The sequence below is a fragment of the Prionailurus viverrinus genome, chromosome E1 (genome assembly GCF_022837055.1).
Source record: "Prionailurus viverrinus isolate Anna chromosome E1, UM_Priviv_1.0, whole genome shotgun sequence".
Taxonomy (NCBI): Eukaryota; Metazoa; Chordata; class Mammalia; order Carnivora; family Felidae; genus Prionailurus; species Prionailurus viverrinus.
This window is the reverse complement of record NC_062574.1, coordinates 19497867-19511550: the sequence shown is the minus strand read 5'-3', so window position 1 is coordinate 19511550 and position 13684 is coordinate 19497867. Positions and strand designations below refer to the sequence as shown.

The 13684-nt window shown below is 53.9% G+C and overlaps 1 long non-coding RNA gene across 1 annotated transcript; it reads right to left on the bottom strand.

Moving 5' to 3' along the window:
- Positions 1–708: 708 nt before the first annotated feature.
- LOC125152072 (uncharacterized) lies at positions 709–7851 on the bottom strand. The gene is made up of 2 exons (XR_007147038.1): positions 4497–7851; positions 709–2041 (listed from the first exon to the last, which is right to left on the bottom strand). It is a non-coding gene; the product is annotated as an uncharacterized LOC125152072 (long non-coding RNA).
- Positions 7852–13684: the final 5833 nt, after the last annotated feature.

The following is a 13684-nucleotide window of genomic DNA, read 5'->3' as shown; positions in this document are numbered from 1 at the left end:
GGTGAGGAACACGGCTATAACTCATCTTGACCGTCCCTCCTGGCCACGACGTTCTTGAGCACAAGAGTCCACGAGCTCCCAACCCAAGCAGTCCAAGGTCATTTATTAAGGAACACCCAGATACCTGTGCTACGTAACTGCCCTACTCGTGTTCCCCGTGCAAGCCGCAGGACCCACCAGCTGTGTGACCTTGGGTAAGTCATTCTACCTCTCTGACCCTTAGTCTTCTCCGCTGTAAAATGAGACTGATGTCTGGGCACAAAAATGGAAACATAGGCACACACCAAGACTTGCGTTCAATGTCCAAACAGCTTATTAAAAAAAAAAAAATTAAGTTTATTTATTTTGAGAAAGAGCCTGAGAAGGGGAGGGGCAGAGAGAGAGAGAATCCGAAGCAGGCTCTGCTCTGTTGGCACAGAGCTCAACACGGGGCTTGGAACCCACAAACCGTTGAGTTCATACCCGAGCAGAGATTGAGATGCTTCACTGACGGAGCCACCCAGGCGCCCCGATGTTCAGAACAGCTTTATTCGTGATAGTCAAAATCTGGAAATAGCTTAAATGTCCATCATCGGATAAACGGCTAAGCCAACTGTGGCACATCCATACGGTGGAATTCTTCCCAGAAATAAGGAATAAACTACTTAGGCACACAACATGGGTGCGTCTCAAAGACCTGCTGAATAAAAGAAGCCAGACACAGAAGAGTAAACACTAAATGATAATATTTATATGAAGTTCTAGAAAGGCAAAATCTCTACAACAAAGGCAGGTCAGTGGTTGTTCAGGGTAAAGGACTATAAAGGGGAATAAGAGAACTTGAAATGTTCTACATCTCGACTGCAGTGGTAGTTACCAGGGTGTACACATTTGATAAAATTTAGGACTTGAGCACTTCGAATGGGTAGATTTTATTGCATGCAAAGTATACCTCAGAGTTGATTTTTTTTTTTCTTAATGAAACCAAAGAAAAACACTGTTTTATTAGGCTCCTTTCTATGACAGAAACCCCACTTAGGATAATTTTAGCACAGAAGAAATGCATTGGCTCATATAATCGGGTTAATCCAGGAGTAGAGTTAGCTTCAGGCATGGCTCAATCCAGGGGCTTATGGATATCTGCACAGCATATTCTCTCCATCTCTGAGCTTTTTCTTCTTTGTTGGCTTTGACCTCAAGCAGAGAACAGGATGGCCGCCAGCAGTTCCATCAGCCTGGCAAATCCCACAAAAAAGCAAATGCCTCTTTCCCCGTAGCTGCTGCAAAACCACCAAGGGGGAGTCTCCGTGTGTGTCCGGGGATCCATGCTTGCCTCTAAAGTCGAGGTCGGGGAGAAGTGGTCTTCTGAGGAGGCATTACCCAAAGTAAGGGCCGTGGACTCTGGGTAGGGACAGCTGACAGACGGCCATTACATTTCTCCATATACCCAAGGGGTGGTGTTATCACCCCTTCCTACCTCCAGACACCTCTGCAGTGGCCGGGCCTCAGGAACAGGGCCCAAACTCATTCAAGGCTCAAGTGTGCTTTGCTTCGACGTCACGGGCCTGCCTGTTAGTTAGATACAAGAGTCCAAACAGAAAGTGAGCACTAATCTCTTCCCCACCAGCCAAGGCAAACAGAAGGCCCTTCCTGCCTGTGCTGGGCTGTCTGCACCCAAGGAGGCTGGCGGGGGGGAGGGAGGAGCTCGGCCGCAGCTACTCTGGCCCGGGCCCAGAGGGAACGCCTTGGAGTTGACGGCGTCTGGACTTGCAGGACGAGCATCGAGGAGGGGAAGGAGTCCTCCCTGGGCTCTGGGTCTCGGCGGGCCCGGCCAGAGAGGAATGCAGCGTCTCAAGCCAGAACCACGATCCCTATGGGGTCCGGCCAGGGCAGGACAGCCAGAGAGGAAGCGGAAGGAAAGGTCACCTTTGTAGAGATAAGGACGGAAGGCACCCTCCGACACACTGAGACCCAGACCTCACTTCTGGAGCAGTGCACCTACATTAAGTGAGCATCTTCTCTGTGCCAGACATCTCCCAGGGTTCTCTGTGGAAGTGTCCTCCTGGAAGGGGAGAGAAGGGGGTAACGACGACTTCATTTTTGCATTCGGAAGCCTTGTATTCAGACACATTTCTAAAGGGCACTCTTATGCCCATCAAACAAATGAGGTAACAGACTCAGAGATGGGGGGCTTTACCCAAGGCTCCCAGCTAAGTGCCCCTGATCAGACTCCTGGGCCAAGGCTTATCCTTCCCCTCTCCCCAGCTCCAGGAGCTCAAAGCTCTTGCCTCTGCCTGGCTGTGAGTTGAACTGAGGTTATTTCTGACCCAGGTAAGCCAAGGCAGCTTCGGGCTACCTCCCAACCCGGCCCCCAGGGAGTACGGGCAAGAAAAGCCTGAGCTGAGGTCCACCGCCCTGTTTCCCACCAAGGTGCTGGCTGAGTCTGCCTGCCCAACCATCCTGTTTTCTGGGAAGCAGGTTAAATGGACGGCCTTGCCAAGAGCGTATACTCTGCCGCGGAATAGCTGGTGGCGGGCAGGGGGAGAGACAGACCGAGGGAGAGAGAGCCAAGGCCAACAAGGGAAGGTGTGGCCAAGGCTCAGGCCCTCAGTGCCCGAGAAAGCCCGTGGGCCTGGCCCAGCTAGGCTCTGGGAAAGCAGTGTTCTCAGTTCCTGGCTCCACCCCTCATGTTGGAGGCAGGCTGGCCGTCCGGCTCTGCAGGCTGGTCTAGGAACAGCTGACGGCTTCCAGGAGCTCGCCATGCGCCTGCCCGTGAGTCCCCTGCACTGGCAGCCTGCCCAGGTGGCCCTCAGGCCAGGCTCCTGGAGTCTAGCTCTGTAGGGAAAGGAGGAGAGGCAGGGACAGGCTTCCGGAGACGTAGGCACCTCCGGAGGGGGTCCTGACCCTGAGGGCTGCCAGCTCAGGGCAGGGCCCAGATGAGCAAGCCCCCTGCAGGCTGTGTGCCTTCCTAGATACCTCTGTCCAGGCCGGGAGCAGGGAACCAGGGGCCTCAGCCACCCGCCAGCTGTCACCTAGGCCACACGGCTGATGTGTTCTGAAAATGAGGTTAAATCTTGCCCTGCCCAGGGCTGGGATCCTAGGCCAACGGAGGGCTGAATTGGGGCGGCTGTGGGTCCAGGCTGGCTGGGAGCACTCACATCCGGGAGACCAGCCTCTCTGTGGTGCAGATACCCACCATGCTCCGTGAGACAGCAGCACCCACCCACTCACCTCCCGGGACTGGATGACCAAAGCGTTATGATACGCTTGTTAAAACCATATACTAATTATAAATACTTATTACCGAAAGAGCACTGGCAGCGGGAGTCCAAGGCTGCAGCCCCGAACCCCAGCGCTGCCCTATCCTTGGCTGTGTCTCCCGGCGAGTCTCCTGATCACTTTTGCCTCACTCCATCCATAGAATGAGGATCAAAAGAGGGCTCTGAGCGGCAGAGAAAATAACGGAAGTGAAATTCTGCCAACTGCAAATGGTCACATCTCCTCGATCAGGCTCTGAAGGCCGGGCTGCCAGAATCTCTTCCATCTCTAGCTCGTGGGTGCGTGGCCGGAGAGTTCTCTGGATGCTTAACAGAATCACCCGAGGAAGAGAAGACCAAGAGACCAGTCCCTGGGTGCTCCCCTATCCCCGGCCACCCAGATCCAACTGGCCTTGCTGGGGAGCAAGCAGGCCCTGATGTGTTTGTAACGCTCCCCAGATTCCGAGCGCGACCAGAGTCTAGAAGCCGTGCGGCAGCCCACTTAGAGATCAGTGAGGACAAAGCCTGCGTTTCCAGCCTCCTCACCAACTCCATCCATCTCGGTTTAGAAGAGAGACCTAGTGTGGCTCCAGTACCCGCCACTGACATCTCCGGGCTTCCTGGCTGTGGGCGAGCTCCTGCCCGTCCCACTTGGCAAGAAGAAAAGAGAGACTCTAGCTCCCAAGAGCACAGGGCCATTGCTCAAACGGGTTGCGAGCCTCACGCCTTTTAAAAAACCCCAATCCCGCTAACTGGGTGGGGGGTATACGCACATGGGGGAAAAACGCTGGAAGGATCTGTTTATTAGCAGACGTTCTGTCTAGGTATGGGCGTTTCTGTGAGCCTTTTCATCCTCCTGTATTTTGAAATGCTCTATGGTGGAAGGCAGTTCTATTACAGTTGGGGGGGAAAACAGTATTCAGTTTTATTTTTCATGTTTTTCCTTTTGTACAAAATTGACTTTTTTTTTTTTTTTTTTTTTTTTTTTTTAATTTTGCAAGCTTCTGGGGTAAGGAACAAGGAACACACTCAGGAACAAGGAGTTTGGGCGGGGGGTGGGGGTGGCAGGGCAAAGGGGCCTCAGGGCCAGAGAGCTGATTTAGAGGTAGCAAATGCTTAGCTATAAGGAATAATGTATCATCCCGTGTCCACGGTAGGTGGTGAGAATCTCATTTCTTGAAAGACCCATCCACCTCTTACCAAGAAGGGATAAACATCACTCTATGCCCCCCCCCCCCCCCACCTCATATTAACCTTTACCTTGAAGTTGTCCCTTCTCCTGGGCAGATCTTAATGCGGACGCTCCTGAGCAGACCCAGCCCTTTGAAAACGGTCTCTGGCAGAGCTGGTATGGAGGCATGGCTGGGATGACCAGAGCCCGGGAGTAAGGGGCCCGAAGGAGGAAGGCTGGCCGGAAGGATGATCACGTGGTCAGGGTCCTGCAAACAGCCATCTTCTCCAGTGATGAGGGCTTGTAAGTCTGTACCTAGAAACCTAAGAAATACCTAGAGGGTTCATTTCCCTTGCTGACGCATGAGGTTGATGAGTCCTGGGGTGGACAAGAGGGTCCTGCTTGCTGCCTGTCCACCTATGGGCAGGACTTAGCTGTGGGGGGAAGGTTCTGGTGCTTTGGGATCTGGTAACAGTTTTGCAAATTGGCATTCCTGGGTTGAGCCGGACATGTCACAAATTGGTATTTCTTCTTGACCATCCCCCAGCATGCAACCCCTAAACCCACCCAAGACAAGGCCTCGGCTCAGCCAAAATACCTGTGGGGTGGGCTGGTAAAGGTGGGGACAGGGCCACCTGCTGAGAAGCGGGGAGCCGCCGGAGGTGAAACAGGGATAGAGAACATCCAGCCAAGAAAAAGCAAGCTCCGGGGGCAAGGCAGGGATTGGTTGGGCGGGGGGGGGGGGAGGACTTGAATCCACTGGGAGGGTATTTTCAAAATGGCCAGGTAATGCTCCCAGGGAGTTCGCTGAGGCTCCCTCGGTTTTAAAGCATAGCTCAGGGGCGCCTGGGTGGCTCAGCCGGTTAAGCGTCTGCCTCTTGATTTCGGCTCTGGTCATGATCTCATGGTTCGGTTCGTGAGTCAGGCTTTGAGCTGACAGCACAGAGCCTGCCTGGGAGTCTCTCTCTCTCTGCCCGCACCCCCCCCCCCCCAACTGGTGCACACGTACTCTCTCTCTCAAGATAAATAAAACACAGTACAAGTTCCTGCCCAGGTGCCTTCTCCCCTCCTGCCCCTAAACAGTTCTAACTTCTCAGGAAAGGTGGGCATCCCACAAGCCCCACACTGCTGCTCGCCCCTAAGACACCCCTCCTTGGGCCCTGCACCTGCAGCTGGGGTCCTCTGAACCCTTACTGCACACAAACTGGGGAGACCCTATATTCTTCTGAGTTCCAATCTGGGCAGGACTATCTCAATGCCCAGCCCTCCCCAATCCTCCACCAAAAAAAAAAAAAAAAAAGGAAAAATATATGTAAATCAATGCATCGGCCCAACAGCATTGTTTTAATGATTCGCTCTCAAGAGGATGGGGGAGGACATCCCAATCTGACCCCGGGAAGCCCTTCCTGTCCCGGAGCGGCCAGGTGGGTAAGGGGTGGCTTGGCAGCTGCTTGCCCGATGCACACTGCAAGAACAATAAGGATTTTTAGGGGCATTATGACTGAGTCAGAAAACACAGCTGCCCCTGAAAGTCCCTCATTTTTCTTGCTGTCCTTGAACTCTCTCCAGGTAAGTCGGCAGTCAACCCGCCCAGCCCAGGGGAGCCGAGGTGGAGTGGAGGGTCCCCTCACCCGACACTGGCCCACATCCCAGGGGGCCCTGAACGCTCTGTGGCGGGTAGGGCGGCCACCAGCACAATTTCTCCAGTGCCTGGCCTGGCCGGTGGCCAGCCTCACTGGCCCCATGGCACACCCAGGAATGACCAGCCTTTGCTGCACCCAGAGCCAACTCTCACCCAAGTGCTTTCTGCCCAGGGAGGGCCGTGGACCGGAATGGAAAGGAATAAGTGGAGGAGGGCAGTCCCAAGAGCTGGGGAACGCAGGAAGACCCGGGAGAAGGGTCATCTGGCCCGTGTCTTCACATGGGAGGCGCGGACGCCCACCTTGCAGAGAGACTGAGCTCCTGAGAAACTGAGTGGCAGTCACGGGCCTCAAGCGGCATGTGAAAACAAGACAGTCGGCTCCAGGCTTCCTCAGAGGCCAGGCCGGGACCAGGTGGGGTGGAGACCGGGGCTGGGGGTGTCAGGAAAGCTGGGGGGAGAGCTGCTCGGCTCTGGAAGCCCTCTTGAAGAACAACTGGAAAGATTCAAGACTCTAACGGGAAGCAGGAACTGAGCTCTGGTTGTTTCCCGCCGGCAGTCACGGCTTTGGTTACCCTGTCTCTAAAATGGGCCCAAAAGGAACAAAGCTTCCGGCAGCTCTCCCCTTTCAGAAAATAGAGAATTTCTGCTCTCTTGCATAAGAGGCAAGGGACATGAAAAGCCGGCGGACACGGACCCTCTGTCCATGGCAGGAGGCGTGAGGGTGAACCCTGAGACCCAGCACGCCGTGGGGGGGCTGCCGTGTGAACGGGGACCTCAGTCCAGCGTTCCCCGTGCCCATCCTGCCCACTTCATCAGAGGTGAGCTCTACAAGAGACAACAGCGTCAGTTGGGCCTAAGTAGGAACACAGGTCCCCAACCCCCTACAGAAACAGCCTGCGGTGGGCAAAGATGGCTGGGGTGTCCCAGATGGTTTTCAGATTCGAATCAACCCCCTGACAGGCTCCGTGGGGAAGTGCAGGCTGGAGGAAACGGGGTGGGGTGAGGGGATGGTCAGAAAGTGGCCAAGAAGGAAGAGGGTGGTGACCAATTTTTTTTTTTTTTTCTTACGGGAGGATGAAAGGGGCTTCCAGAATCAGAGCCTCGTTTACAGTCCTTCTCTACAGACCAGGCTGGACAGGCCTCCAGGGCAGCAGAGGCTCCCCCCCCCCAACCCCCGACCCTGGACCTTTGACTCCTGTGAACTTCATGGTCCAGAATGCCGCCCATCTGTGGAATGCCACCCATTGGTGGCTCACTTGTGCCCTGAAGCCAGGCCATTCCACCGAGGGCCCCAGCTCAGCTGGAACCTGCCCAGCTGGCCACTGGGAGCTTGCCCCACCCAGCCTGACCTGCACCCACCCCTTGGGGGCCTGTCACCAGTCACGCCGTGCCTACGCGACAGGCAGCCTCTCAGAGTATAGGTGGCCCCGCCACCACGAGAGCCTAACTCACGGAAGACAGCCCCGTCTCTTCACTTGGAGAATGAAAGTTCCGAACTTCACTTGGAGCGTATATCACTCGGTGAACTTCACTCCGAGCTTCACTTGGAGCGTATATCACCCTCTCCAAGTAGTTTTCCCCTTCCCCACAGACCCCAGGCCCCCTGGAAGTCGCCAGAGACAGCGAGAATCCCTTTCCCTCTCGGAAGAACGGCTGGAAAGTGTTGGAGGGTGGGGGTCGGTCCAGGGTCAGGCGGCAAGTCCTTGTTCAGGCTGAGGCACCATGCGCCCAGAAACCCAGCTGCCTGGCTATAGCCTCACCCTCTCCCAGCTATGTTATGACAATGGTACCCTCACCGGCCGCCTTCTGCCCTAACCAAGATCACGGCCATACACCGCCCCCCCCACCCCTGCAAAACCCAAGCTGTCCCCACACGCTAGGAACAAGGCCCTCTGAACCGTTCAACAGCACGACTGCATCGTGCTTCACCCACTAAGAAGCCCCAACCCTGTTTGTATGAGCTGGTCCTGCTCACACGGGGGGACTGGGGTGCCTTGGCCCCAGTCCAGTGGAGTAGAGTAAGGGGGTGAGACCCAGCACCTTTGATAAGCTATGTAACCCTCGGCATCAGTCAGCTCCTCTGCAAGATCAAGGTGACCACCTGGTTCACGGGATTAAAGACGTTCATTCCTCTCAAAGGCTGAGGACTATACCCCGCGCAGAGCATTTGAGCGGAGGGAGTTATTGTTACCCATTCCCCGCTGTGTTCTCAAGACTCAGCTCACCTCTTCTGGGTGACCCTTCTGGCCCCTGGCCCCTTCTTTCTCCCTGCTGCCCCCGACTCCACACTTGTGAAGCTGCTTCACCTACTGGCCTCCCAGCAGCATGGTCCTGAAACCACGTACACCCAGTCACACGCATGGATTACCAATGCTGGCTCCAGGGCCCCAGTCTGCATTGTATGACAGGCTCCTTGTTCAATGCTCGGGGACACCCAAGTTTAAGAAGCACCGCTCGAGGCCGTCTACTCACCACGGGACAGGCGGCGTCTGGCCCCGCTGTTCAAGAATGAGGGGAGGTTGGGGCCCCAGGTAGTGGCTAGAGGACCCCCCCCCCCCAACCCCCACCTGCCCTGCCAGGTGTGTGAAAATGACCCACTTGGGCGTGGCTAGCAGCAGAGCGCATCCATTCCTGGGCCTCGGGCCTTCCCTGAGCCTGGCCTGTGCTGATCGCATGTTGATGACCAGGAGCCTGGCCGCCCCCCCTTGGGGGGTGAAAAGCCATCAGGGCCTCCAGAGGAGCTGCAGAGTGAGGAGGCTCCACTTTGAATTTGAAGTCCCTAAAATAGCCAGCAACCCACAAAACCACGGTGGAAGGAAAAGAAAGCCAACCAGAGTTATCAGCCCTTGTTTGGAATTTGCTTTAGAAAGAAAAGAATGTGCCAGTCCCACCCAACGAGGGAAGGAAGTGGTCAGGCAGAGGGCAAGAGTCCCAAGATGTGTTGGGGGAACCCCTCCTCCAGAGAAGCTACTGGGCAGACAGGGATGCCGGGGCCTGCGGCAGGGGCTGGCTGGGATGGTCTGGCCCCGGGGCCTGGAGAGGCCAAGCATGCTTGAGTCAGGGGCCTGAAGAGGGCGCTGGGTAGGGCAGGAAGAGGGATGCTGGTGCTCCCAGCACCCAACTCAGGGGAGTGGGCTCCGTGAGGCCTCCTTCCAACACCTACCCAGTCAGCCCCAGGACAGTTGCTCTGGAGGTGGGAGCCCGAGGGCACAGCTGGACTGCAGCCTTTAAGGCAGCAGAAAGCCTTCCTGGACTCGCTGGCCCCACCCACCCTCACCGGCTGTTCACAGGCTGGGATGAACAAAGCCAGGAGACCTGAAACTCAGCCATCAGAGTCCCCAGGTTTACGATAACCGACATCTCTGGGCCAGAAATTCTTTTGCTAAGAACACCTCAGCTCCTAAATGCTTACACTCACCCCTTCAGCTCCCCCCCCATGCCCAACAAACTCTCCAGCCCTGCCTGGCCTGATGCCGACTGGCCGGCATGCCTTGGGGTTGGCTCAGCCCCCCCCCCCCCCAACACTCATCAGTGGGTGGAGACCCAAGTGCCCCTGGGCAAGGCTGGCCCAGAGCCTGAAAGCATCTGTCCACACAAATACCCACTCCCGCTAATGAGGCTGGTCCAGGGAGGCAGCGCCCTCCTTTCCTCCACAGTTCCAGACCATCTGGAGGAGCCAAAGCTGGGCGTGGGTTCTGCCATCAGAGTCACAAATTTTATCTCTTAAGGGAGACTCCACAGGGGAGGAAAACAAGACAAGGAGAGAAGGCATACAGACGGCTCAGCTAACAGTAGGGGAAAGAAGAATCTATGTTGGGGCGCCTGGGTGGCTCAGTAGGTTAAGCGTCTGACTCTGGCTCTGGTCATGATCTCATGGTTCGTGGGTTCAAGCCCTGCGGCGGGCTCTGTGCTGACAGCTCGGAGCCTGAAGCCTGCTTTGGATTCTGTGTCTCCCTCTCTCTGCCCCTCCCCTGCTTGCACTCTGTCTCCCTCTCAAAAATAACAAACATTAAAACATCAATCAATCAAAAATAAAAAGGTAATGAGGTATACATACCACATGTTTTGCAACACCCCTAATTAAACACATTCCTATCACGCAGTGAAACCCATTGGATATTCACACTCCCCAAGAGAAATAGACTCTAATGGTCTCCCCTCAGTTTGGGTCAGGTTTTCCCATGAAATGAGTTATACCAACAAACTTTTGGTTTTCAGTTTTTTGTTTTTTTTGGGGGGGGGGGAGTTCAGAATTTGGGGCAAGGACTGTGGGCCGGCACCAGTAACAGCCACAGAGTACAAAAGCTGGGTCCCAGCTCCATTCCCTGGTCTTGGCTGCAGGTCCCCATCCCTGCAGACGGCCCCTTGGCCACAGGGCACAAAGCAAGCACACTCAAGGCATGCAGAAAATACGAACTGAATGAACTATCACCAGAGTTTTTTCCCCCAAAGAACAGCCACTAACATCATTGCCGACAAATGTAAAACAGTGGTACTTAAACCCTGCCTTCATCTACCTGTTCCAGTGGCAGGAGCAGAGAGAAGCTGACACAGATGAACAATTTTTCCAACTTCATTGATCCGAGTCAAGGAAAATAAAACTGTTGTCTGTGCACTGTCGCTGCCTGATGGGCAGGTTCACAAGGTGTTTTGCATGGAGCAAGTGAGGGGGTGGTAGCCAAAACTGAAAACACATGATTTCTTTCCTCTTTGTGTGCTTGCTCAGAACCTCCCTGCAGCCCAAGTTCCATTTGGAAATCTAAAATAATTTATCTCATCTCTAAAATAATAATTTTCCACTTGGAAATCTAAAATAATGTAACAGCTAATTAGAAAAATGCACTAATTGGGTTATCTGGTTTCAGATGTTCTAATTACACTCCTTTGGAGAAGCAAAAGCAAATATTATTTGTATGTATATGTAATTTAACAGCACTTCTTCCAAAGAGTGTAAAACATCCAGAAAGTTTAAAATACCAAAAACCCGCAAACATTATGAAAGAATATCTCCAGACACATTACGTATAAACAGTGGAATCATCTACAAAAACGCAGTGCTTCTGCATTAAAGGGTGATATCTGAAAAATATTTCAGCAATAAGTCCCATCAGCTGTCCTGATGGGGAATTAAGTGGGGGAATTAAATGGATCCCTTTAATACAACAGGGTTTCAGCATCCTGAAATGTCATACCCTCTTGTTTCTTCATAGAGCACTCCTACAAATGACTCCCAGAAATTTCCCCATGGCCTGAGATTTCTACACCCCATATTGGGAAAGAGGTTCTGGACTCCACTCATGAGCTCTGCCTAACCCGGCACTGGCAGATTTCTAGAAGGGATTTTACTCCGATTGGGAAATGTGTTTAGCCCGACAAAATGTCTGGGGTAAGAAGGTAAGAGGGGACGCTTGTGTAGATGGGGGTGTGCACGCTAGAGGGCCAGGGGAAGGGCATCCCTCCCGGAGCCCACGGCCTGGAAGGCGTGGCCAGCGACGGTGGGCGGAGCCACGCAAGACGTTCCAGCCAACCAAAGCTGCCTGAGACCTCCAGGACTATATTTAGTCACGGCTGACTGCCCTCACGGGGAGGGGCTTGGGGAGGCAGAGAACTGCCACCTGTGTGCACCAGCGCCCGCAGCCCTGCCACCGTGGTGCAGACGTGCTGGGGCACCACGACTCCTGCTGGAGGGGACACAGGCATCCTCTCTGGTATTTCCTCCAGCCCTCGGCAGGACACGCGCTACCCATCTGATAAATACCGTTTGTCCGACAAGGAGGGGACCGTGCTGCGGACGCATGCCCTGGCCACAGGCAGGGCTGCGGAGGGCACCAGGCGTCGGCACTGACAGGGGCCGCTCAAGTTAGTTTCACTTTCTAGTTTTTATCCCGGGCCACCTCTCACCCTGATGCAAGAAAATACACTCTTTTTTTGCCACGGGAGAAAAATCCTCAAAAATGTTCCTTGTCGTTTTCTTTTCTTCTCTCTCTCTCTCTCTCTCTCTCTCTCTCTCTTTTTTTTTTTTTTTTTTTTTCCGAGGACACGGTTTTCCTCTGAAGACCCGGTAACAGGCTTTGGTGAAAACCCCAACTACGTAACTTCGGTCCCCCGGGCTGTTTAGCTCTAATATGATTACACATCTAAATGCAATAAACGGGGCAAAGTGGTATTATTTTTCTGGGAAAAACCAACATCATAAAAGGGTCTTTATTGAATCAAGGACCCGAGAACTGTTCTCTTGCCTAATTATGGCTCCCAAGTGAATGAGGCTGGGTTTCCAGGCAGGAGTCCTCAAAACTCCCCAGCCCAAAGGGCAATGGGGTATTTGTCACGACTTGTCTAATTACAACAAAATCCACCAAAAGGACGAAAGGGAGGATGCCAAGGTAGGTTGGCAGTAGCCCCTTCCCCGACTGGGGCGCTGGAAACAGGCCGAGCTGGTTCTCCAACCTATTTCTATTTTAAGGAGCAGCCCCCCCCCCCCCCCAGCCTCATCCCTTACATTCAAGTCAGGGTCCTGGACCCTGCCCCTTTCCACTGTCAATGCTTAAGTGGTTTTCCAGCATCCAGCACTGCCCTCTCTATCCCCATCTATATAGAAAAGGCCCATTGTCGAAACGCGATATTTTGCCAGATGGTTTAACGTTCAGTGATTTGGCCAAGGTTAGTGTGCGCCCAGACCTGAGTGACAATGAATGCTTGCTATCACCAGACACAGAAGGAGAAGGAGAGGCAGGGGGAGAGGGAAAAAGACTCAGGCCAAGGGAGGGTGAACCCTCCACACTACGCGGCTGGGAACAAGTGGTCTGGTTGAATTTTCCCAGATACACAGTGGTCTGGCCAGGCAAGTTGGAGACTAACATTTTGCTCATATGCAAGTCCTGGTTCCAAGTATCTGTTTAATCGCCCTCAAAGTTCCAACAGCAAAAAAAAAGACATTTTTTTTCATGTTCTTAAACCCACAACATCAAGCTCTACAGGAAGGGATTCAAGAGAATGTTGTCCTCACTCTCCCACTGACCTGTTCCCTCACATAAGCTGGAGCACAGTGATTGCATGAACCCACCCCTGGTAGAGTCTGGGACTTCTCCCTACACCCCCTCCACAAGGGTGTACCCAGCATATCTCCCTCAAGAAGCCAGCCCCCCCCCGTCCCCCAGCCCTACACACAAAGTACAGCAAGGACTTAACTTTCCTCCCAGTATTTTCTCCCCAGATATTAAGCCAACAAGTAGCTTGCCAGCCTCAGGTCATCTTTCCTTGACCTCACCGGGGTTTCTTCACTGGCCCTACAGGCCCTGGGTTGAACTATGGTGTCACTTGAGAACAACTCCCTGTTGCCACGCACCCGGCCTTTCACACAGGTATTCTCTTGTGATCCTCTGATCCTACAAAGTAGGTGTGTATCCTCACATCCAGGAAAACTGAGTCCCAAGAAGGCACGTCACTGCTCCAAGGTCACGCAGCTAGTCCACAGGAGAGCCTGGTTTCCAACCTTCCCTTTCCCCAATGCCTGCCTTCAGCAGGAATGGATTTTGTCCTCCACCAATCTCCAGGAAAGCCAGGTGCCAACAGCATATGAGCAGTAACTCTACTCGTTTTCAGGAGAGTGGAGGAGATCTACCTTACACAGTACAT